Source organism: Cryptomeria japonica, chromosome 5 (assembly GCF_030272615.1).
Source record: "Cryptomeria japonica chromosome 5, Sugi_1.0, whole genome shotgun sequence".
NCBI classification, from domain to species: domain Eukaryota; kingdom Viridiplantae; phylum Streptophyta; class Pinopsida; order Cupressales; family Cupressaceae; genus Cryptomeria; species Cryptomeria japonica.
In genome coordinates this window covers 97,851,632-97,879,090 of record NC_081409.1, presented here as the reverse complement: position 1 = coordinate 97,879,090, position 27,459 = coordinate 97,851,632, and positions in this window count along the sequence as shown.

The following is a 27,459-nucleotide window of genomic DNA, read 5'->3' as shown; positions in this document are numbered from 1 at the left end:
TGAAAATAGAGCATAGCCAGTACACATGGTCCCCATGCATACACTGTCCCCTCTATCGCCATCCGCTCTAGCACTCTTCCCCATCCAATAGGGAATCCATGACCTCGTCTGTCCCCTGCTAGTAGACATGCTATCACCACAACTATCACCACATATCGTCGATCATACTCTGATGCCATAGTCTCCCAGCCAATCTCCCTCTCGACAATATCCAAATCATCTGCGTCGCACTCAAATAGTCTGTACAACGCGTCTCTTCCTGTCACTAGGTCGTACTCTATCATCTCTCCATGAATCGGAATGCGGAGGATATGCCATACGTCCTCCAGTGTCATCGTCGTCTCTCCAGTCGCCAAATGGAATGAGGAGGTCTCTGAATGCCATCGCTCGGCCAATGTGGTAAGCAGTCCTGTGTTTGCCCTAATCTCGGGCATGAATGTGACATAGTATATCCCCAGTCCTGCTAAAGTATCTCTCTCTGTGCTCCTATGTCTATGTCGTAGCATGAAGCAATCTGGTCAGTTCTCCTACGTGATCAACGGATACTGTCGCCTCTGCATCACAATTGGGGTACATTTTTGTCAGTTTTAGGGTTTGCTCCTACGGGTTGCATTTCCTCATTTTCATGTTCAAATCAAGGTGTTTTTCATCTAATCTGACCTATCCTACCCTTATCCCTCCGTTCTGGATCATTTTCATGCCATTTTGACCAAAATTAGGGTTTTCCATGCACTCTTGCGCCTGTGTCAGGAAACCTGTGCTTGTGTCTCCCTACACAAGCGCAGAAGACTTCACACAAGCGCAGGATTCGCCCTACACAAGCACAGAAGTCAGTTTCTGCATTTTCTGTGGGCCCCGCAATGTCCCGCAAGCAATCAAAAGTCATGAAATTGAAAACATGGGTTTTTGAGATCCATACCGCTGCTCCCACGTCGTCCGGTCATCTGAATGTGTGTACACATTCCCTGAGGTGATCCGCCATTGGAATGTTCGCCATCTCTCTGCAAGTGTCCTTGTCCAGATCAACAAATTCTCCTCTTTGTCTAGTGCAAATGAGCAATTTTCAACCTCTTGGTCTCATTTATAGCCCTTTGTCAGTGCATAGATGGACGTGCATCCTCTCCATCTTATGCTGCTCGTGGTCTTTTGCACCTTAAATTGCTTGTCCTTCCTACATCCGATCTTTGATTGTCAGTCCATTCGCTCCTATCATTTTTATCGATCAATTGGCCTCTTTTCTGCATGTTTCTGGCCAATTCCTCGAGGGGGCATGCATATGTCATTGTTATTGTCTGGGGCATTTTCATATGTCATTGTCAGCGTCCGGGGCATTTTCATTATTGTTCTTTGAAACAACGCTTAAAATCGCATTGTCTCAAAGAGGGGCAAAATGTAGACACCTAAAAATGGTCAACGCTTGCGGAGTCATACTTTAACATTTGCGCATTGCCTCATTTTAGGTTTTTGCGTCGCATTAACATTTCTCCTTTGTCACGCATTTGGTTTTTATCATTTGTGAACATCAAGTCATTCTTCTACATTCCTCATTCGTCTTGCTCTCAAAATTTGGTCTTGTCGACAACACTATCCAGTCATGATTTTGATCGATTTTAGCCCGTCGCATCAATGTGCGTGCTAATTTGTCATCATTTTGGACATCGTCAATCCTAATTAGGGTTTTGTCCTTTTATCAATCTTGTCGATTTATCATCAATCCTTCAATCTTGTCATTTTAATGATCGATTTGTCATCGATCGTTGTCATGTTCGATCTTGTCATTTTGCGATTGATTTGTCATCAGTCGTGGTCATTTTCAATCCTGTCGTTTTGCAATCTATTTTGTCATCAATCCTTGTCTTTTTTGTCAATCTTGTCATTTAGCGATCAATTTGTCATCGATCGTCGTCCTTCTCAATCGTGTCAATTTGGATCAATTTGTCATTGTTCCTCGTCAATTGGTGCATTTTCTCAATCAAATCATTTATCACATTGGTCATTTATCAATCCAAAATCAAATCAAATCGAGTCAATTATATTTCAAGACCTAATTCCTCTTCTAGGGTTTCGTGATTTAATCATTTAACCTTGTGTGTGTCATTTCTTTCTTTAGGATTAATAAATTGTTTATTTATCCTAAGTCTTCTCATTACAATTAAATGTTCATTTAATTGGCTAATTATTCCTCTTTGTGAATTAATTAATAAATGACAAATTATTAATTAATTTACCTAATTTCTAATTTCATTATTTCCTAATTCCTAATTTCCACCTATTTTCTAATTTCCTAATTTTAATTTCCACCTAATTAACTTGTCTTTAGTGCTCCCTATTTTTGTGCTTCATGCGTCATACTCTTGGCATAGCAAGATGTCATAGGGTTCTAGTCCTCTAAGCTTTGCATTGGCAATATGTCATAATTTATGACATAGAAGGTGTCATAACCTTCTTCTTTCCACTCAATTTTCCCATTTTGAAATCAATTGCTTCTAATATCCATTTCATGCTAATTTGTCTCATCTCTCTCCAAATTCTATAAATTGGATGATCTTCATCAATCAAAGCTAATTGCTAATCAGACTATTGAATTTCTAATCACTTTGTCAAATCACGCTTCTAGTATTCTTGTGTCAATGTCAATCTTGCTTTCTCAATTAGGTTTATGCACTTGAAGGTGAGATCTACAACAAAACTATTTGGAGAAGAAAGAAGAACAATGGAGCCGCATGAAGGAGCATTCAAATCACATCTTTGGTTTGCATAATCTTTGCTTTTGAATGTTTTTATTTCATGTCTCTATTGAGTGTTGTTTAGGATAGATCATTGCAATGAATGCTTTTGTGATTGAGATATTACGTTTATCTTGTTTGTGATGATTTCTTATTTCCTATGCTACAATGATATCATTAGAAAAATTGATCCTAGATGTGATGAAGGCATATTTATTGGTTATTCTAATGAAAGCAAGGCATATAGATGTTATAACAAGAGATTACAGAGAATTGTGGAGAGTGCTAATGTCAAGGTGGATGAGCTAAATAGAGGTCAAATAAGAGTTAATGAGAAGGAACCGATGGTGGAAATGATTATATCTGATCTGGTAGCACCTTTATCAGAACGGAGTGTTGAACCAGTTACTCTGACAGTATCAGAAAATTCTACAGTAACTGAAGAACCAGGAAGAGGAACAAAGAGTTAGAGGACTCCTAGGTATGAATCATTCAGAGGACCAAATCATTGGGGATAAGAACAATGGAGTGATGACAAGAAGAATGCTGGCAACTAATGAGGTATGTTTAATTTCACAAGTTGAACTGGTATTAGTAATTGAGGCATGTAAAGATGAATATTGGTTGAAAGCTATGGAAGAAGAATTAGATCAGATTGAGAAGAATAACACATGGACTTTGGTTCCCCGGCCTAAAAATAAGAATGTTATTGGAATTAAATAGGTTTTTAGGAATTAATTAAATGAGGACGGTCAAGTTGTAAGGAATAAGGCTAGATTGGTTTGTAAAGGATATTCTTAGAAGGAAGGAATTGATTATGGTGAGACTTTTGCACCTGTAGCTAGGATTGAAGCTATAAGATTATTTCTTGCCTATGCTACCCACAAAAACTAGAAAGTTTATCAGATGGATGTTAAGTATGCATTTTTGAATGGGGATCTTGATGAGGAAGTTTATATTGAGAAACCTGGTGGTTTTTCACCATCAGATGATACAAACATGGTTTGTAGGTTAAGGAAAGCTTTATATGGATTGAAACAAGCACCTAGAGCTTGGTATGCAAGGTTGGATAAATATCTTTTGAAGCTTGGTTTTACTAAGGGTAATGCTGACAGTAATTTATATTATAATATCACTGATGATGATATATTGATTATTGAAGTATTTGTTAATGACATTATTTTTGGAGGTGAAGATAAGTTATGAGTGGAATTTTCTAAGAATATGGAGAAAGAATTTGAAATGTCTATGATTGGGGAAATGAAATTTTTCTTAGGTTTGCAGATTACTCAGACTGACAAAGGTATTTTCATCTATCAAACTAAGTATGCTAGGGAATTGTTGAAGAAATGTGGTATGGGAGATTCTAAACCGGAAGTACTCCTATGGTTACAAGTGAGAAATTGACAAGAAAAGATGTGTCTGCACTGGTAAATCCTACAAGATACAAATCTATGATTGGAGGTCTACTTTATTTAACTCAGAATAGGCCTGACATAATGAATGTTGTTTGTATTGCATCTAGATTTTAGAGTGATCCTAGAGAAAATCATGAGAGTGCGGTGAAAAGGATTTCTAGATACTTGCAAGGTACATCAAAATATGGTTTGTGGTACCCTAAGGATGATGACTTTACTTTATGTGCATATACAAATGTTGATTGGTTTGGAGATGTTGATGATCAAAAAAGTACTTCCAGTGGAGCTTTCTTTCATAGAAATAAGTTGGTTTCATGGATTAGCGAGAAACAATCATGTACTTCTTTATCTACTATTGAAGCTGAGTATGTTGTTGCTGCTACTAATTGTACACATGTTTTATGGATGAAGAAAATGTTGAAGGATATCAAAGTGCATTGTACTGGATTGGTAGTTATTCACTATGATAACTCTGCTTCTATTGACATATCAAAGAATCCAATATTTCACTCTAAGACAAAGCACATATCTATCAAGTATAAATTTTTGAAGGAGGTGGAAGAAAATGAAGTTAGACTAGTTTATGTGAACACTAAAAAGAAGATTGCAGATATTTTCACTAAACCTTTTCCTAAAGAACCATTTGAGTACTTGAGAGACAGGTTAGGGGTTTCTACCCCTCCGGTAGAGAACTGATTGATGCTTTTTGGCATCAGTCTGGTATGCATTATCAGAGATATTTTTTCATTCTGACATTGATGTGGGGATGCTACTATTTAGGGGGAGTAGTCATCTTTGTGATTTAGTGGTTTATGTTTTTGCTTTGATATTTTTGTCATATTTCTGGCATTGATGTCAAAGGGGGAGAGATATTGATGTGAAAAAGAAAAACTTAAGGAGTTGTATACATTAGGGGGATAGATATATGTATAATTTAGAGGTTTACAAAGATATCATTCACAAGGGGATTTTGGTCTTTGTTTTAGTACCTCATTGCTATATCTATATGTGAGAGATTGTTGGTTGTCTTCCATTGGGGGAGACTTGTTTGGCATTTCTTGGTACTTAAATGTTTTTCACATCTAGTGTTGCCATCAATGCCAAAGGGGGAAATTGTTGGCCATTTGGAGGAATTGATTATGTGTTACATTGATGTTTTGTCATTGATGTCAACACTAGATGTTTGGATGCTTTACCGGCACCCTTCTAGTCCCAATAGGTTGAGTAGTTTCTAGTTGGTTTGGATCCGACATGATCTGGTAGGCTCCGGTATGGTTTGGTTATAGAATTGGCTTATTCATGATACTCATGTTCATATTCAATAAGTTGGTTTTGGTCTGGTGATCGGATGCTATCCTGCTTGCTTGGAAGCTTGGCTTGTGGTTCTGGCGAGGGTTTCACCGACACAACTTTTGATGAAGATCTTTGATAAATTGTATAAGTGGTGTTGGTGTAGCTTCTAGTGGATATTCAGGATGTTGTTGGTAATCATATTTGATACTTGGCAGATAGAGAACATTTCTTTAGCATGTAGAGCTATATTGGGTCCCGACCGATCTAGGTTATAGATAGACTTAATGTAACATGTGGATTGGACCTCTCGATGTGTTTCTGGGATGTCTTATGAGTTGGATATTATTTGTTTGGTCTAAGGCCAACATGTTTTGTAATTATGTAATTGGTTTATTACCTGGTGGCCGACGTGATTGTTTATGGTTGAGGGTTTGTATATATATGATATAAGATCTCATTGTAGATCATCATAGGCATAAGGTCAAGGAATGGGATATGCATATGTAATGTGCGAATAATGTAATATCAATCAAGCAGAGGATTTTGTTGATCATTAGAGATCAAGTTGGGTTTATGTAAGAGGATTTAGTCCTCCAGTATTGAGCTTAACCGAAACTGTACTCAAGCATAGGAGATGTTATCTTTGTAGTTCAAACACTCCTTCGGATTGTAGTCTGGATTTCTATGTAGTTAGTGAGACTCCTTTTGTGATGAGAAGTGTGCTCTAGGCTATTGGCCTTCCTACAAGTTTAGGCCCCTCAATTGTAATTCACATACTTACTGCAAAAGTATTATCTGACAGTGGGTAGGCTTCCCACCATGGTTTTTCCCTTTACCGGGTTTTCCATGTATAAATATTGGTGTCATATGGATGGTATTTATTCTTTGATTATTGTTTATGCTTAATTGGTTTAACTGCTATTTTGGTATTTAGTTTAAGAATTCCAATATTAATGTTTTGGGTTCTGTTATTAAAGTTTTAATTGCTAAATGTTCTGGTAATCTGTGACAACTAATTCACCCCCCCTTTCAGTTGTCTTCCAGTTATTTGAACTATCTAACAGAACTGAACTCCTCTGAATAACATATCATCCTTAATGAAATAGTTGAACCACTTACTCCTATCTATCATAACTATTCTTTACATGATTTCCAAGGTTATGCAAAATTCAGGTCATCATCATACAAGTTCTTCAGCTCCTCAAATCCTAGCACCGTGACTCTCATCTCTATCAAAAATTTTCTACTTCTACTCCAGGCATCAATAATTTTGTTTGACTTTCCACTTCTATGCTTCAACACAAATGTGTAACTCTGTAAGAACTCTACCCATATCATATGAATCTGATTCAGCTTACTCTGACTGTTTGAATACTGTAAAGCTTGATGATCTGTATATAACACAAACTCCTCAGGTAACAAATAATGTCTCGACTTCTTCAATTCTTGAATTATGGCATACAATTATTGATCATACACTAATTATCTCCTCCTTGCATCATTCAAATTCTGTATTTTATGCCAGGTATGTTCTACCAATGTTCTCTTCCTTCCTACATTCAAAAGCACGATGTCCTTGTCCTCCGCACTTAAAACAGGTTCCTCTAAACACTCTTTCTGTCTTGTCTTCTTTCATCTTTTTCATAACCCTCATTCCAGTATCCATCAGGTTCTCTCCTTTGGTAGAGTTTCTATCATCCTTCCAATATGAACTACCATCTTTTCTTACTTCCTTGTCCTTGTTCTGATTTGCATAGGTTCCTCTCCCTCTGGAATAGCCTCTTCCTCCTTGAAATCTTCCTCTGGAAAACCTTCCACCTCTACCTCTTTATCTCTGCTCATGTCTTTTGTTCAAGTTCTCTTCTGCTTTTATGGTGTATTGATTAACTTCTTGAACACTCTACAACTTGATCAAACTGAGTTCATTTTGTATAGACATCCACAACCCATTCAAATATATAGCAGCTTTTTCGATCTTATCACCAACATGTTCAGATTGGATATTAAACTTGTAGAATGCTTCTATATACTCCTTCACACTAGATTCCTTCTACTTTAGGTTTTGTAACTTCTGGAACATATTCACTTGGTAATCAACTGACATAAACTTTGATTTTAACTTAATAACTATCCGCTCCCAAGATTTGATCCTCTCTTTACCTCTTCTCTATCTATCTACTTGCAAATGTTCCCACCAAAGAGATGGATAACCTTTCAACTTGGTGCATGCATATCTCACTTCCTATCTTCTGCAGTGCCTTCAAAATTAAAATAATTTTCCATCTCTGTGATCCAATCTAAAATTTCATCCCAATCCAATGTGCCATCATAATCCCGTGGGGTAAAATGTGGTCTAGTATTCGCTCTAGACAATACTCTTATAAACCTTTCTTCATCTGGATCATTCATCGGTGGGTTTTCTACTTGTTCTTCTAGCACTTATTCTTCATCTTCACTCACATTTTCAACATGATGACCTCTTCTTTGAGTCATTTCAATAGCTTCTAATCAAGCTACAATTCCTCTCAACATTTCCATCACAATAGGGTCTGCATTCCCACATGCTCCACCATTTCTAGCATTTCTGTAGGTCATCTTTACGCTAGTCCTCTACAGTCGTAGACCGAATCCTCAATCTGCCACTCTACAACAAAATCAAATAGGACTCTGCAATCTTCGGAATGAAATCTCCCTAAGCCAAAAAACTCTCTCGAATTCTAGAAGCGACAACTTGCCGAAAAAAGATCCAAACGTCCCGCAGACTTAGGATAAGACAAATGTGCATGTGCATAATCAAAATCCAGCTCCGCAAGATCTGGTGAGCAAGCACAAATAAATGCACAATGAAATGTTGAAACTGCAAAACAAGAATGAACTGAAAGAAAATATTTTTGGTTGATGCAAGATTGCCAAAAACCAGGGATGCTCCTTGTTGGGCCCATATAAAAATTTCCATTTCATATGTGTCCTTGTTCGAAGTAATGCTTATCTAATTCGTCAGTCAAGTCATTCACTTAAATTTTCCTCATGTAATTCGGTCATTGTTAAGTCTCACTGTGTTGAACTTGAACCTTTTTGGTTCAAGGTTCAAAGTTCAACAGGCGTTGTTTTGAATGTTTTTCCTCCCGCACGGTTTTGAGTTTTACTAGTCCTTGTCGGCATTTTGCATTCTTTGAACTTTGAACTTGAACCTTTTTATTGGTTCAAGGTTCAAGGTTCAACATTTTTCATGTTAGTGTTGTGTCACGATTCTTTCATAAAGTGCAGAATTGGATGTATAGGTTTCTTGGAGGACATGTTACTTGCCATGAGATGACGGCACGAAATTTTAGGACATGATAAATGGCCGTCGAGGGAAATATTCTTTCTTCAATGATTTGAAATCTGCCACTTATAGCAAGTATGTGTGAGGATTCATTGTGACAGAAGTGAAGTGACTTAGCATTTAAAGCTTGCTTCAATGCAATCATTTCAAAGTAAGGTCACACGAATGAGGAGTAATGAAGGCAACTTTTGGTAATGATGGGTAAGATTTTCTCGGCTTTAAAACTGAGAAGTTGTCACATCGGGATTATTATTTTCTTAAGAAGGTTTTGAGGAGTTTTTGAAGCAAGAGAAATAGGCTGCGATAGAGGTTTACAGAGGACAGAGGAAGGTATGTTTAACAACTCTCTAAATTGTGGCAGTTTGTTTTAAAGATCTGGGTGTTCTGTTAGCTGCTTGCTTCCGTTTCCACTTTCCTTCTTTGCTTGGGTTAATTGGGGAAAATCAAGAACTAAACATGAGGCCTATTTTGCCCAAATTGATGAGCTCATCTTCCCTTGTAAGCTCTTTGCTAGAATTAGGTGATTTAGTGTTAGTCCAACTAGATTTATATGTTTTTCTAGAAAGAGTAAGGAATTTAGCCTCAGACCCTATGATGAGAGATGTAGCACAAAGTGAATTATTAGAAGCAGCCACCTTTCCCATAGTTGCCCCTTTCCCTAAGTTAGTCTTAGAATGTATGAATCATTATGACAAGGGTAATAGATGCATAAGGAAAAATGATGGTGCAGTCTTGTTGTCCATTGATAGATAGATGGTGATGGCAGTGATGGGTATTCCACACCGGGAACCCTATGAAGATTGGACCATTGGTAAATCCTATGGGACTTTCTATGAGAAAAAGAAGTATTATAGAATTGTTATTGCACGAAATTGGCTCCTAAGATTTCAAAAAGGAGGCTCAAGGCTACCGAGACCTCTAACCCATGAACATTTAATTCCCGCAATCTGAGACTTGGTGATTTTGTTGAGCAGGGTAAAGGGTAATTCCCACTCTTTTTACTGGGAGGACTAGATGTATTTCTTCATTTAGGTCACTCTGGATAGAAATTGGTTCATCGACTGGGGAACTGTCATCATGGAAAGGTTACATGAAGGTTTCAGTAATTATCTTGGGATGCCTAATTTTTATATGTCTTCCTACTTATTATATATGCTTGCCTATGTGAGAGAATGGTCTGGGTTGTCTCATGCAAAATGGGTTCAAGGCATGAGAATTTATGAGTATCATCCTAACCTGACTTTGAAAGGGCATGCTGATGATTATCTTCATTGGAATGATATTTTCACTAGAAGGCTGACCTTTGAATTACAAGGTAACTTGCATAGAAGAATGTCTGCAGAAGCTATTGAGCTTGTTAACATTTATGATAGTTTCTTTATACAATTCAGTCACTTCACTTACCTAAGGGTCGGAGGATTTAAAGGTGAACCCTTTAGGCTACCCAGGTATGTTTTAGACTCCTGCATTTTGATATAAATTTCTAGGCAACTTTCCTATGTCGCAAAGGATTATGGTGAGGACTCAGACACAAGTGGGATTTTTCCCATTGATTTAGGCCATTATAGCTGTAGGTCTGTCTCTGATGCACTAAATCTTGAGCTAGAGTTTAAAAGGTTTCATTTGAAGACCTTTGTGAAAAGGGAGAATTTTGATAGTAAGGGTTTCATTGTTCAGTATGTGAAGAAGATGGTGCCTGGTCAGCATGTTCCTTAGTTAGAGGATTATTGGGAGGGTTGCCAGGATGAATTTGAAGTAAAGAAAAAGAGTTGGTTTAGATTAACTTTGAAACAAATTCATGACATGAAATTGCCAATAGATACCTTAGATGTCGCTACTGATGATGAAGACATACTTGACTCTGAGTTTATGAAGTGGGTATAGGATGAACCTCTTCCAGAAGTGGATTGGAGCAAAAAGATGGGGGATAGTGTTCAGACACGCACCTTCAATGTAGTTCGCAGGATAGAAAATTGGCTTAGAAGTTGCCGATTTCATCCAACACAAGCAACCAATTCGAGAAGCAAAAGTGGGAAGGGGAGTATCGCAAGCAAAACTTATGCTTTAACTAACATCCCCATTTCTGGTGCAAGAAAAAGGCAGACAAAGATCAAAGAAGAGAAACATGACACCAGGGTTGAGCTTTCTATGGGTGGTCGAATTACCAGGTCAAGGCTGAAGAAGAGTTTCCAGTCATCGGCTCCACATCTTATTTTTGATTTGGATGGAGAGGAAACACTATGCAAGATGGCTTCCCCTATTTCTGAAGCAAACAAGGTTTCAATTGACATAGATGCTACTCTTCAAGACTCAAGGACACTTGAAATCAAGTCTCATACGAATCATGCCACACCGCCATCCTCAGCAGGATTTTCACCCATGCCATCTAAGGAATTGACTCTGGCACCGAAATGGTTAAGTGATTCAATCACCAGGAAAAGGAATGTAGTTCCTATTTTGGTATCAATGGAGGATGCTATGAGCAAATGCTTGGGAAGGTCTACAAAGCCCAAAAAGTTAAAAATGGAGGCCATGATTGATTTCGATGAAAACACAAAGCATTGGACTGCAGACATTGCTAGACCCAAGTTTGATAAAGATGTTGTTATGGCTTCAGAAGTAGATTATGTTGTTGAACGAATTGATTTGGGGGTAGGAACCAGAGTTGTAGACGTGAAACATCTGGAGACTTCAACTAAACGAATTATCTCTCGTACTTGGAAGGACGAGAGAGACAAGGCTGAGTTAAAACAGAGTTTAACGCAAATGGCCTAGTATATTCATGCTCTGCAGAATAGTCTGTTACCATTGTCTCAAAGTTCAGGACCATTTAGTCCAAAACCACCTGGTAATCAAAAATTCCTTGATGAAGTTCAGCGAAACTGGATGATTGCCAAGGTTTTCTCATAGTGGCTCACCTCGATCATGCATCAAGCAACCAATTACATAACGAACTTGGTCCAAATCTTCAAAGATGCCAATGAAGTCACTAAAGCATTGGACTCCGACTTGGTCTCGTGGTAGAAAGAGAAATCCAAATAGGCAGTGATTTCAAAACAAATGCGGGATATTCAGCATTATGGTTTGATGAATTTTCTTGCTGAAAATCAAGTATCAGGATTAAATGAAGGTGTAATGTTTATCTGCAAAGAGATTATTGAGTGACGCAATGAGATTATTGAACAGGGTTATAATGAGTCGGCTAGTCTGCATGGCGAACTGACGACCTTAAGGGTGACCATGTAGATGGACTTACACTGTGTGGATGTTCAATTACTTAAAGAAGATAGCGAAACCCTGGAAGATACTACGGAGATGATTAACTAGTTTAGCAACCACATCAAACAAATTAAGGTGGAGAAATCCTTGTCTATGGAAGACTTTATGAGGAATTATAAAGTGGAATCGATGCTCACAGTTTGTCTCAATCACCTAGATTCCCATAGAGATAAAGTGGAGATGGTGAAGAGAAAGAAGGAGCTCTGGAAGCAGAGAGTAATTCATATCAGTTTGCCACACGTAGCTGTAATCCAGGAGTTTTTGAAAGTGCATCCAGAGTGGAGTGTGGTGAAGGCGGTGATGGTGTCTATCCAAAACACCAACCCGAGCGATCACATCAGAACTAAGCAGACGATATGACTAGCACTGCTGGTAGTTGTTTGCCAGCAAGTCTAGTTATTTTCCTTAGTTTCGGTTATTCAGTTAGGGTTGTTTTCTATTAACTCATGCAAGTTAATTTTACTTTGGTTAAAAGAACTATTGGTCTAGTGACCTATAAATATGTTTCGTAATGACTTTGTAATGGTTCACTAAGTTTTTGAAAAGACTATCTTTAAAATTGGGTAAAACTATTTTGTGTATGTAGAAAGTGTATGATCATTGGTGAATGAAAATCTTGTTAACAATTATCTTCGGTTTCAAATCTGTGTGTTTGATATTTGAAGTTTGATTTCTGTGAAAATTTGTTTCAAAGAAGGGGCTGTTATACTTTCTATATGTGCAGAAAACTATTGGCAAATTTCATCTTCATAAGCTTTTCATTTTGTTTTAGTGTACATGTGAAGTCTGTTGGCTGTATATAAAGAGTTATATATGAATTAGTGTTTGCATTCATTTTGTATTGACTGGTGTATGCAATTACCTTTAAGTGCTTTCTGGTGAAAAGCATTCTATTGATTGTGTATAATTTGAAACTGATTGAATATTTACTAGAGGGAGTTGTACCTTAATTCAGAGGTTAATCAATTTAATGATTTTCCAACTATTTGGTAGAAAATTTATCTTTCTTTTCATGACCCATGGTGCTTAAAGATTAAACAAATAAAGGAAGACAAATCTGTTTACCAATAGATTTTTGGTGACTCTGCTAGGGAAGAAGAAGTAGTGTTTTAAAACAAGGTCGTCATTGCAGTATAATCTATTCTTCATAAATGGTATTGCCTCTTGAAGGGTTTTTGCCTATGTTGCAACCAAATTTAAACTTGGTACAAGAGGAACAAAGTAACATTACCTTAGAGCTGGGTGCTCTAGCCTAGAGGAAAAGAAGAAGTTGAGCAGAATATGATAGAATAAGTGCTCTTCTTAGCGAAATAGAAAGACAATCGGATCAGCCTATGTTAGTCTTTGAAAGGGTAGTTCTTCCTAGGGTTTTCTTTATCCACGTCCCTGATAGTCAATTCCAGATTCTTAGACGTTTGTTACCCTGATTGTTTCACACTGGAATCCAGGCCGTATACTAGATCCCAAAGAAGGGGGGGTTTCTGATCCCGTCTTTGAAGAATTGCAGAATTTAAATTTTCAACCCACCTTCTCGCCCCAACGAAGGGCAAGGAGTAGACCTCCATCTCCTTTGTCGTCATCACCTGCATCTCCAATTTGTCAAGCATTGGTCCTGCACGGTGTTGCCTTACCAATTTCATTTAATCCTACTCCTCTTAATATCATACTCCCAATGGCATCCAACAAGTCGTGGGGGGCAGCTGTGGGACTGTTGAACTTAGGTTTGAACCTTAATCCCTTGCCAAAAGCTGCCAGAGATCATTTGCCCAAATTTAGCGGGGATGGGATGGTCACTATAGATGAGCATTTGAATGCTTTTAGTGTAGCTTATGGAGTAATAGCGGTTCAACATGAAGATGTGGCTATCAGGTTGTTTATCCAAACATTGACAGGAGTGGCAGCTGATTGGTTTTATCATTTGCCGAATGGTGTGATAATGGCCTGGCAAGATTTGAAGACAAGATTCAAAGTGAGATTTAAGGTAGTTGAAGATGAACATTCCCTCCTAGCTCAGTTATCCTAGTTGAAAAAGGAGCTTCCTGAATCGATGAGGGACTTCGTAGTGAGATTTGATAAGATCCTACACAAGATTCTGGTTAACCAAAAACCTTCAGATGATAATCTCAAATGTTTTTTTATTAATTCAATGCCCTCTAAAATAAGTTTCTTGATTCGTAGGCAAAGGGTTGCTAATTTGAATGCTGCTAAAACTCTCACAGTTGAATTAGAGGATGATTTGATCACTATGGGCAAATGGAAACGAGAAGTACAAACATCTAATGCCCAACCCACTACTTCCTCAGATCTTGTTATCCAACAGTTAATGAATGATGTAATTGCTCTAAAGAGGCAAACTCCTAAGGCAAGTACTTCCTATTCCCAACCATGTCAAGATGTTCCTAGGAGATATCCTAATCAATAGGGAGGAGGTGGAGGAAGACAATTACAGCTTCCCCTTGTACAACAAAGACTAGCTATTGAAGCGCCACCCCTCAAGGCAAATTCTTGTGTGTTTCATTTAACTGACGAGCATGATGGTTCTTCATGCCCTGAGATGGTTCATTTTTCTCAAATGATCAGTAAAGGAGAAACAATCTTAGAATCTGATGAAGGAGGTTCCCAAAGTATGCCTAGTGACTTTGAAATTCATTATATGGAGTATGTCTCCGACTCAAAAAGGGGAGGAAACATGTTGGTCTCTTTGGAAGATTCCTCATATGAAATTCTTACAAGAACTCAACAAAATTTGAAATCTCAAGATGTTGTAATGCTCATCCACAGCACTGAGAAAGGAAAAGAAATCTTGATCCGTCATGGAGGTATGTCAAAAATTATTCCTAGGGTTTCTCCTTCGAGTTTTGATTCTTTTACTAACCCTTTTGATATCATTGAATTTTGCAAGACATCTTGTGTTCAGATTTCACCGACTGAGTATTTGAAATTAAACCTGAAAGAACTGGATAGATTGGTTGAATTTGTCAAAGGGGATGATGCTCATGCCTTAGCAAGTGAAACCCAAACACCCATGAGTACTGATTCTCCAGCACATGCTAATGTTAGTTCTGCTCTAGTAACCCCTGAAGGCTCATCAGAGACTATTCCTCTATGTGAGGATCTGCTTGAACCCAATCTTGAAAATAAACCAGAACCTTTCTATGTGTCCTTATATATTAATGGGAATAAGTTGAGTAATTGTATAATAGATTCGGGAGGATCTGATAATGTCATGGCTTCAATTGTAGCGAAAGCTTTAGGTTTAACCCTAACCAAGACCTTTGGCAAATGTTACTCCATGGACTCCAAGCAGGTTCCATTATTAGGGCAAATTAAAGATGCATAGGTCACCTTGGTAGCACACCCTGCCAAGAGAATCAAGTTGACAATCCTAGTGGTTGACATCCCTACTAGCTATGGCATGTTGTTGAGTTGCACTTTTTGTAAAGACATGGGAGGAGAAATTAGGATGGATTGGTCTCAAGCGATGATCACAGTTGGAAAATAGAGAGTCCTGTTGCACCCTGAAACAAAGGCTAAGTACACAGTTTTTCCCTCAGATGATTCGAAAGCTCAAATTTTGTATCAAGATTGTGGCTTTGGCAATTACATGATATTGACTGATCCTCAGGATGAGAGTATGTTAATGGATCTAGGTAGGTCTAATGAACTCTGGTATATGGAATTTGATGGGAGTTGTTTATCTTCTGGATCAGGGGCTGGGGTTGTTTTGATATCTCCCCATGGAAAGGTCATTCCTTATTCTTTCAAATTGGACTTCCAAAACATGAATAATATGGCCAAATATGAGGCCTTGTTATTAGGTCTGGCTGAAGCAAAGAGATTGCAAATCAAAATGTTGAAGGTGAGAGGTGATGCGGAACTTATTGTTAAGCAGGTGAGAGGCTTATTTGCAATAAAAAATGAGAGATTGAGAAACTATAGGAATTGTGTGTGGGATGAGACTGAAGCCTTCGATTCTTTTTCAATTGAATCTATTCTTAGGGAATTTAATTCGAAGGTTGATTCTTTGGCGGTATCTGCAGCTTTACTAGTACCACATCCAGATTTCACAACCGACACTTACAGGGTTGAACTAGTTTATAGACCTAGTGTGCCTGATAATTTTGAATCCTGGCAGGTGTTTGAAAATGATAAACAGATTCAGAACTTTCTACAATTTGCTGACATTTTTACATCCTTATTTTATGAGGGATCAGAGGCGACTTGTAAAGAGTTTTCTCCCGATACACTAGAAGAAGTACATGACGGGATGTTGCAATTAAAAGGAAATAAAATCCAAAAAGGTTTAGTTTCTCTTGAACGTCTTTTTGACAAGAAAGATGGATATGTTAAGCAGAGAGATAAGGAAGCTCCTGTAATTCAAAGCTTTGGGGAGTATGACCAAATTAACATTGGTACCAATGAGGATCCTAAATTTGTTAATTTGGGAAAATGTTGTTCTGAAGTGGAAAGAAGAAAGTTCATTGATTTGCTAGTTGAGTTTAAAGATGTTTTTGCATGGAGTTATGATGACTTGAAGAACTTTAGGGATGGTAAGTTCCAACATCAAATTCCTTTGAAACTAGGTGTTAATCCTTTCTGGCAGAAGCTAAGAAATTTTAACCCAAAGGTAGTGGAAGTAATTTTTCATGAGGTTGACAAGATGTTGAAGGCCCAAATTATTTATCCTCTACATCATTCTACCTGGATTGTGAACATAGTTCCTGTTCGGAAGAAAAACGATGAGATACGAATCTGTGTTGATTTCAGAAACTTAAATCAAGCAAGTCTGAAAGATAATTATCCCCTGCCTGCAATGGATCATATTTTACAAACTGTTTCTGGGTTGGAGATGATGTCCATGTTGGATGGTTTCTTTGGGTATAATCAAATTAGTGTCGCAGAGCAGGATCAACACAAGACAACCTTTATAACTCCTTGGGGTACCTTTGCGTATAACAGGATGCCTTTCAGGTTGATCAACATAGGGGCAACTTTTCAAAGGGCGATGGATCTTTCTTTTGGACATTTGAGGGATAAGATTATTGTGGTGTATTTAGATGATTTAACTGTTTTCTCTAGAAAAAGGAAGCATCATGTGCGGGATTTGAGAATGGTACTAGTAAGATGTAGAGAGCATGGGGTATCCTTAAACCCCAAAAAGTCTGTTTTGGTGTCACGGAAGGAAAACTTTTGGGACATATCATTTTGCAGGAGGGAGTAAAGGTTGATCCATAGAGGGTAAAGGCAATACAACAGCTCAGTCTCCCTTCAAACATAAATGGAGTAAGGTCTTTCTTTGGACAGGTGAACTTCCTAAGGCGCTTTATTCCTGATTTTGCTGAAACTACTAAATACATTGTGAATATGATGAGTGAAAAGGTAGCCTTTAAATGGAATGAAGCTGACAGAAAGACTTTCAAAGAGATTAAGAAGGCAATTGCGCATGCGCCTACCCTGGTAAACCCAGACTTTAATAAGGACTTTATTATTTATTGTTATGCATCAGAACATACTATGTCCAGGATTTTGGTACAGAAGGGTGAGGATAATGAGGAGGTGCCGATTTCCTTCATGAGTATTCCCCTGAAGAAGCACGAGTTAAAATACTCACAAATAGAGAAGCAGGCTTATTTAGTGGTAAAAGCCATGAAGCAATTCAGGTATTACATACTTCATTTACATGTGATTGTTTTTGTCCCCAATTCTGTAGTAAAAGCTATTTTAACTCAACAGGATGTTGGCATTAATAATAGAGTGTCTTGGGTCTCCAAGATTCAGGAATTCAATTTGGATATCAAGCCCACTAAACTGGTCAGAGGACAAGGCCTCTGTAGATTGATGGCAGAAAGTAAGTCTAAAGAAGAGGACAATTTACCTTTAACCCTGTTCGTTGATCATCGGGATTCTTGGTTCACTAATGTGGCGTACTATCTTACGTATGGGGATTGTCTAGATCATCTTTCTCCTAGGGAGAAAAGAAATTTGAGGTTGAAAGCTGCAAAGTACGTCATCTCTAATAACATATTGTACAAGAAAGGTTTAGATGGCACTTTCCTCCGATGTGTGGATAAACCGCACCAAGAAGCTCTATTGAAAACTTTTCATAATGAAGCATGCGGGGGCCATTTTTCCTCTACAGTTACTACATACAAAATCCTGAGAAACTGTTACTATTGGCCTGGGATGTTTTGGGATGCATACGCTTGGGTGGCGAGGTGTGAGAAATGCAAGCTATTTACGGGTAAACCCCAGTTGGTCACCTTGCCTTTGAGGCCCATGGTAATTGAAGAACTGTTTAAGCAGTGGGGATTAGATTTCATTGGTCCTTTGAACCCCATTTCCAGTGCGGGGCACACTCACATATTAACAACAATGAATTATTTCACTAAGTGGGTAGAAGCTATTCCTGTAAAAAAAACTACCTCAGAAATTGTGTGTTCGTTCCTTAAGGAGAATATTCTTGTCATGTTTGGAGTCCCTCAGAAAATAGTCACAGATAATGCATCAAATTTCTTTTCATCTGAGTTGAGCTTATTTTTCTATGATCACGGAAATTCTTTAGCACACGCTTCTGATTATTATCCGCAAGGTAACGGTCAGACAGAATCAAGTAACAAGAACTTGATCAACATCATGAGAAAACTGGTCAGTGAAAATTTCAGAGATTGGCATAAGAAGCTGCATGAAGCACTATGGGCAGATCGAACTTCACCAAAACGGGCCATAGGAATGTCACCATTTGAGTTGGTATATGTTATTGGCGCACAACTCTCTCTTCCTTTAGAAAGCGGCTTCTAAACTGCAGACAGTGATAGAAGATGCATTTTTTCAGAACTCTCTTGAAAAATGAATTATGTACTTAACCAAGATTGAAGAAGAAAGGGAAAAGCTAGTTGACAAGATTACAGAACATCAGATGAGGGTTAAAAAGATTTTTGATCAGAAAGCAAGGCCTAGGAAGTTCATGAAAGGGGACTTGGTGTTGTTATGGGATAGAAGGAGAGAACCAAAAGGTGCTCATGGCAAATTTGAATCGCTATGGAAGGGGCCTTATGTGATTCACGAGGTAAAGGGGCCCAATTCTTTTAAACTTGCTTACCAGGATGGTTTGAACTACCCCTATCTTATAATGGGTAGGACTTCAAATTGTATCTATTATAAACAGGCATCCCCTATTAGTTTGTACATATTTGTTTTTGTTGTGTTAGCCTAGGTGTGTCGGTTTTTGTTGTGAGTTGAACCTTAGTTTGTTATTTTGTGAAACCAGAGATTTTGAGGTTCATCACTTGGTACTTTACAAGTTCCAGTCCCCATGCAGAGCTACTATTGAGCCCATATAAAAATCTCCATTTCATATGTGTCCTTGTTCGAAGTAATGCTTATCTAATTCGTCAATCAAGTCATTCGCTTAAATTTTCCTCATGTAATTCGGTCATTGTTAAGTCTCACTGCGTTGAACTTGAACCTTGAACTTGAACCTTTTTGGTTCAAGGTTCAAAGTTCAACGGGCGTTGTTTTGAATGTTTTTCCTCCTGTGCGGTTTTGAGTTTTACTAGTCCTTGTTGGCATTTTGCATTCTTTGAACTTTGAACTTGAACCTTTTTTTTGGTTCAAGGTTCAAGGTTCAACATTTGTCATGTTAGTGTTGTGTCGCGATTCTTTTGAAAAGTGCAGAATTGGATGTATAGGTTTCTTGGAGGACACGTGACTTGCCACGAGATGATGATGCGAATTTTTAGGACATGATAAACGACTGCCGAGGGAAATATTCTTTCTTCAATGATTTGAAATCTGCCACTTATAGCAAGTATGTGTGAGGATCCATTGTGTGAGAAGTGAAGTGACTTAGCATTTAAAGCTTGCTTCAGCGCAATCATTTCAAAGTAAGGTCACATGAATGAGGAGTAATGAAGGTAGCTTTTGGTAATGATGAGTAAGATTTTCTCGGCTTTAAAACTGAGTAGTTGTCACGTCGGGATTATTATTTTCTTAAGAAGGTTTTGAGAAGCAGTTTTTGGAGTGGGAGAAATAGGCTGTGATAGAGGTTTACAGAGGATAGAGGAAGGTATGTTTAACAACTCTCTAAATTGTTGCAGTTTGTTTTAAAGATCTGGGTGTTCTGTTAGCTTCTTGCTTCCATTTCCACTTTCCTTCTTTGCTTGGGTTAATTGGGGAAAATCAAGAACTAAACATGAGGCCTATTTTGCCCAAATGGATGAGCTCATCTTCCCTTGTAATCTCTTTGCTGGAATTAGGTGATACAACGTTAGTCTAACTGGATTTATATGTTTTTCTGGAAACAGTAAGGAATTTAGCCGCAGACCCTATGATGAGAGATGTAGCACAGAGTGGATTATTAGAAGCAACCGCCTTTCCCACAGCTGCCCCTTGCCCTGAGTTGGTCTTAGAATGTATGAATCATTATGACAAGGGTAATAGATGCATAAGGAAAAATGATGGTGAAGTCTTGTTGTCCATTGATAGATAGACGGTGATGGCAGCCATGGGTATTCCACATCAGGAACCCTATGAAGATTGGACCATTGGTAAATCCTATGGGATTTTCTATGAGAAAAAGCAGTATTATAGAACTGTTATTGTACGGAATTGGCTCCTAAGATTTCAAAAAGGAGGCTCAAGGCTATCGAGACCTCTAACCTATGAACATTTAATTCCTGGAATCCGAGACTTGATGATTTTGTTGAGTAGGGTAAAGGGTAATTCCCACTCTTTTTACTGGGAAGAGTGGATGTATTTCTTCATCCAGGTCACTTTGGATAGAAATCGATTCATTGATTGGGGAACTGTCATCGTGGAAAGGTTACATGAAGGTTTGAGTAATTATCTTGGGATGCCTAATTTTTATATGTCTTCCTACTTGTTATATATGGATGTCTAATTTTTATATGTTTTAGACTCCTGCATTTTGATAGAAATTTCTAGGCAGCTTGCCTATGTCGTAAAGGATTATGGTGAGGACTCAGACATAAGTGGGATTTTTCCCATTGATTTAGGCCATTATAGCTGTAGGTTTGTCTGATGCACTAAATCTTGAGCTAGAGTTTAAAAGGTTTCATTTGAAGACCTTTGTGAAAAGGGATAATTTTGATAGTAAGGGTTTCATTGTTCAGTATGTGAAGAAGATGGTGCCTAATCAGCATGTTCCTTAGTTAGAGGATTATTGGGAGGGTTGCCAGGATGAATTTGAAGTAAGGAAAAAGAGTTGGTCCAGATTAACTTTGAAACAAATTCATGACATGAAATTGCCAATGGATACGTCAGATGTCGCTACTGATGATGAAGACATACTTGACTCTGAGTTTATGAAGTGGGTACATGATGAACCTCTTCTAGAAGTGGATTGGAGCAAAAATATGGGGGATAGTGTTTAGACATGCACCTTCAATGTAGTTCGTAGGACAGAAAATTGGCTTAGAAGTCACCGATTTCATCCAACACAAGCAACCAATTCGAGAAGCAAAAGTGGGAAGAGGAGTATCACAAGCAAAACTTCTGCTTTAACTAACATCCCCATTTCTAGTGCCGGAAAAAGGCAGACAAAGATCAAAGAAGAGAAACTTGACACCGGGGTTGAGCTTTCTATTGGTGGTCAAATTACCAGGTCAACGTCGAAGAAGAGTTTCTAGCCGCCGGCTCCTCATCTTATTTTTGAGTTGGATGCAAAGGAAACACTATGCAAGATGGCTTACCCTATTTATGAAGTAGAAAAGGTTTCAATTGACATAGATGCTACTCTTCAAGACTCAGAGATACTTGAAATCAAGTCTCATACGAATAGTGCCACACCGCCATCCTCAGCAGGATTTTCACCCATGCCATCTAAGGAATTGACTTTGGCACCCAAATGGCTAAGTGATTCAATCACCAGGAAAAGGAATGTGGTTCCTATTTCGGTATCAATGGAGGATGCTGTGAGAAAATGCCTGGGAAGGTCTACAAAGCCTAGAAAGTTAAAAATGGAGGCCATGTTTGATTTCGATGAAAACACAAAGCATTGGACTACATACATTGCTAGACCCGAGTCCGACAAAGATGCTGTTATGGTTTCAGAAGCAGATTATGTTGTTGAACGAATTGATTTGGGGGTTGGAACTAGAGTTGTAGATGTGAAACATCTGGAGACTTCAACTAAATTAATTATCTCTCGTAATTGGAAGAATGAGAGAGACAAGGCTGAGTTAAAACAAAGTTTAACACAAATGGCCCAGTATATTCATGCTCTGCAGAACAGTCTATTACCATTGTCTCAAAGTTCAGAACTATTTAGTCCAAAATCACCTAGTAATCATTCCTTGATGAAGTTCAGTGAAACAGGATGATTGCCAAGGTTTTCTCAGAGTGGCTCACCTCGATCATGCATCAAGCAACCAATTACATAACGAACTTGGTCCAGATCTTCAAAGATGCCAATGAAGTCACTAAAGCATTGGACTCTGACTTGGTCTCATGGCAGAAAGAGAAATCCAAATGGGCAGTGATTTTGAAACAGATGCGGGATATTCAACATTATAGTCTGATGAATTTTCTTGCTGAAAATCAAGTATTAGGATTAAATGAAGATGTAATGTTTATCTGCAAAGAGATTATTGAGTGGCGCAACTAGATTATTGAACAGGGTTATAATGAGTCGGCTAGTCTGCGTGGCAAACTGACAGCCTTAAGGGTGACCATGCAGAAGGACTTACACTATGTGGATGTTCAATTACTTAAAGAAGATAGCGAAACCCTGGAAGATACTACAGAGATGATTAACTAGTTTAGCAACCATATCAAACAAATTAAGGTGGAGAAATCCTTGTCCGTGGAAGACTTTACGAGGATTTCTAAAGTGGAATCAATGCTCATAGTTTGTCTCGATCACCTAGATTCCCACAAAGATAAAGTGCAGATGGTGAAGAGAAAGAAGGAGCTCTGGAAGTAGAGAGTAATTCATATCAGTTTGCCACACGTAGCTATAATTCAGGAGTTTTTGAAAGTGCATCGAAAGTGGAGCGCGGCGAAGGCGGTGATGGTGTCTGTCCAAAACACCAACCCGAGCGATCACATTGGAACTGAGCAGATGACATGACTAGCACTACTGGCAGTTGTTTGCTAGCGAGTCTAGTTATTTTCCTTAGTTTTGGTTATTTAGTTAGGGTTGTTTTCTATTAACTCATGCGAGTTAAGTTTACTTTGGTTAAAAGAACTATTGGTCTAGTGAGCTATAAACATGTTTCATAATGACTTTGTAATGGTTCACTAAGTTTTTGAAAAGACTATCTTTAAAATTGGCTAAAACTATTTTGCGTATGTAGAAAGTGGATGATCATCGGTGAATGAAAATCTTGTTAACAGTTATCTTCGGGTTCAAATCTGTGTGTTTGATATTTGAAGTTTGATTTCTGTGAAAATCTGTTTCAAAGAAGGGACTGTTATACTTTCTATATGTGCAGAAAACTATTGCCAAATTTCATCTTCATAAGCTTTTCATTTTGTTTTAGTGTACATGTGAAGTCTATTGGCTTTATATAAGAGTTATATATGAATCAGTGCTTGCATTCATTTTGTATTGACCGGTGTATGCAATTACCTTTAAGTGCTTTCTCATGAAGAGCATTCTATTGATTGTGTATAATTTGAAACTGATTGAATATTTACTAGAGGGAGTTGTACCTTAATTTAGAGGTTAATCAATTTAATGATTTTCCAACTGTTTGGTAGAAAATTTATCTTTCTTTTCATGACCTGCGATGCTTAAAGATTAAACAAATAAAGGAAGACAAATCTGTTTACCAACACTCTTGCATCAGACATCCACGGTTGATGAAAAATTGAGTCCGTCGCTTTGCTAGGGTCAGAGGAAAACCAGGATGGTCCACCTCTTCCTAAGAAATCCATGATGAATCTTCAATAGGTCTGTCCTTCCACTTCACAAGATACTCTTTGTATTGGTTGCTATGGGTGCTATGCCCAATCCTACTATCCAAAATGTCTTCAATCTGATACGGTTCGTTCTGGGGCATTTGCTTCTCCAAGTCTGCAACACTGTGTTCAATAAATTATGTCTCATGATATTGATGTAGATCTATAATGTTGAATATAGGTGAAATACCCAAACTATCTGGTAACTCCACTTCATACGCATTTTCGGAACTAAATTTCCTCAAGATCTTACAAGGTCCAAACTTTCTCATCTGCAACTTGTTGTAGGTTCCTACTGGAAATCTTTATTTTCTCACATACACCATCAATTCATTGCCTACTTCAAATTCCATATGTCTCCTCATTTCATCTGCTTTCTCCTTATACTTGTTCATGTCCTCCAAATGCTATTTGACCTGAGTATGTATTGTCTTTATATGCTCTGCAAATTATTTTGCTTCTGAACTCCTCTTATCTTCATTACTAATATCTCTCAATTCTGATATACCTCTAGGGTGTACTCCAGTAACAATCTCAAAAGGTGTTCTTCCGGTACTCCTGTTCACTGAATTATTATAGGCAAACTCTACTTGGGCAAGAATCAAGTCCCAACTTCTGGTTTTCTCTCCAAGTAAGCATCTCAACAAATTTCACAAACTCTAGTTTACTACCTTTGCTTGTCCATTAGTTTGTGGGTGAAAAGTACAACTGAATTTTAAATCTGTCTTCATGTTCTTCCAAAGTGTCCTCCAAAGATAACCAACAAACTTAGTGTCTTTGTCTGTAACTTTGTTCTTAGGTAATACATGCAACCTCACCACTTCCTTGAAAAATAAGTTAGTTACATGCACTGCATCTGATGTCTTCTTATAGGGTATGAAATGTGCCATCTTCGAGAATCTATCCACCACCATAAATATAGAGTCATTTCCTCTCCGTGTCTTAGGCAATCCAAGTATGAAATCCATGTTTATGCCCTCCCAAGGTCTCCTCGGAACTGTTAAAGGCTTATACAATCCCACATTCTGACTACTAGCTTTTGGAAGTTTACAAATTCTATAGTTTTGTACAAATTTCCTAACATCATTATGAATTTAAGGCCAAAAGTAATGTTCACTCACCAATGCTACTATCTTATCAACACCAAAGTGTCTAGCTAATCCTCCACTATGCTTCTCCTTTATCAAATTATCCCTCATAGGACTCTTAGATATACACAACTAAACTCTTTTGAACAATATCTCATCCTGAATGAAATAATGCAATGAATTACATCTATCCATCATAACTGATTCCTTACATGCTTTCCAAGGTTTTGCAAAATTTGGGTCATCATCATATAAGTTCTTCAACTCCTCAAATCATAACATTGTGAATTTCTTGGATTTGAGAACACTGAGAGGGGGGGGGGTGAATCAGTGTTCTGTCGGAATAAAAAATTGTTAACTTTCTAAACCATGCATGTATGTACCGGTAAACAAATAAGAAAATAAACCATCCACATAAATGAACACCATAACACATAGAATTTATACATGGAAAACCTCAAAGAGGAAAAACCACGGTGGGATTTGTGACACACGATATCAATTCACTGGCCATATGAGAAGATATTTCATAAAACAGGGGCCTGCACTTGCAGTAAGGCACACTGCCTAGAGCATACTACTCATCACTAAAGAGACTCACTGACTACAAGCTTTCTGCCAAAGTGAATTACTAAAAATGAACTCAAGAATGCATCTTCTATGTCAAATAGAGTTCTGGTTCTGGTTCTGCTCTGTATTGGTTCACAAATTTGAACTATTACCGGTATTACTTCTCCTCCAAGAATGCTTTCCAAGCTATCTATAGATCATTGCATGATATAATGTTCACATACAAAAATGATCTCCATACATATATTTCGCATCTCTCAGTTCTGCTATACCTATATATGTCTATCTCTATTCCATCATAATACCATTATCTCCTCATATATTAAATTAACCTAGCAGACTGACTTATATACCTATTACACATGGTATGCCTTTTGTTAGCTTACAATGTATTTACAAAATATATTCAATGTCGACCTCGACAATAATTACAAAATTATTTACTAAATAAATCTTCCTTGATGTCAGCTTCCTTGAAGTATTGATGCCAGTGCTAGTTTAGGCTTGAATGCTTCCAATACCGGTATCTGCCGGTATATGCCTTCTAATGCCGATTTGTGACTTCCATCAAATCTTGTTGCCATCAATGACAACAAAATGAATCCAATGAGTGTCAATTGCCAACAATCTCCCCCTTTGGCATTGATGGCAACACTCATGTGAAAAATGGATTTCCTACCAGTGTGCTCCCCCTGAGCAATACACTCTATATACTCCATCTCATAATATTTTCTTGATATTTTTCACATATGTACATCCTCCCCCTTTGACATTAATGCCAAAGGCTGATGAAAGAATAAAATAATGAAAGAATACTATTAGTGTCACTCGAGCTTAGTCATCTTCAGGATTTCTGGGTATGCCTTTTGTAGCAATTGAAGATACATGTCCCAACTTGATTTGAAAGTATTAGATACCGATGCAAATCCACTGAGTAAGTGGGAAAATGATTTCTTCTTCTGGGTATCTACCGGTGTGGGTTTTGCTAGCATATCCATGCATTCTCTTTTGTGAACACCCAATGAATCAAGTCTAGGGCTTACCAATCCTCTTAAATTTCTTGCTCTCCTTATTATTTTATCTTTCTCCTTAAAAGAAAAAACTTGGTTCTCCAAGGACAAAATTTTTCCATCAATAGATGTAGTTAACGCAATCAGTCCATCAAAAGAGTTAACAATATTAGCCATTTTGTCATATAACTCTTTCAATCTGCTATCTACATTGGCTGTAAGATTTCCCAGATTACAACATACTCTGTAAATATTAGTATATTGTTTTAAGAAAATTTCAATGGGAATAAGCTTGTGTTCTATTTTCTTCTTCCCAGTTCCTATGAGTTGATCAAAAGCTGCTCTTTTAGCTGCAGAGAAATTGTCCAAAGTTTGTTGGTCTGCAATCTGTCTCAAGGATTGATAATTATTTGATATGTGCCTTGTTAAAGTCTTGAGTGTATCGGAAGGGCTTTCTCCATCCTCAATTTGACAATCAGGCATTATTATGTGTAGTACAAAGACCGATTGATAAATTAACCCTTTGTCTATAGTTCCTTCCTTTAGAAATTTTTGAGTGGCCATAATCATTAATTCTATTGGACTTAAACTCAGAGACTGATTTCTTCTCGACCTCAGAAGTGTCAATTGCCAAAACTCTTGCTGGGGAATCAGTTTTACCTGCCGATATGGACTCAGTTGATTTTACCTTGTCCATCTCAACCTCTATTGCATTGGTGGCTTCACCACTTGGTGCAATATCTGTTACTACCAGTGGAGTATCATCCACAATGTTTCCAATGCTCTGTACATTCTCTTGCTCAAAATTGGTCTGTGTCGGTACAAACT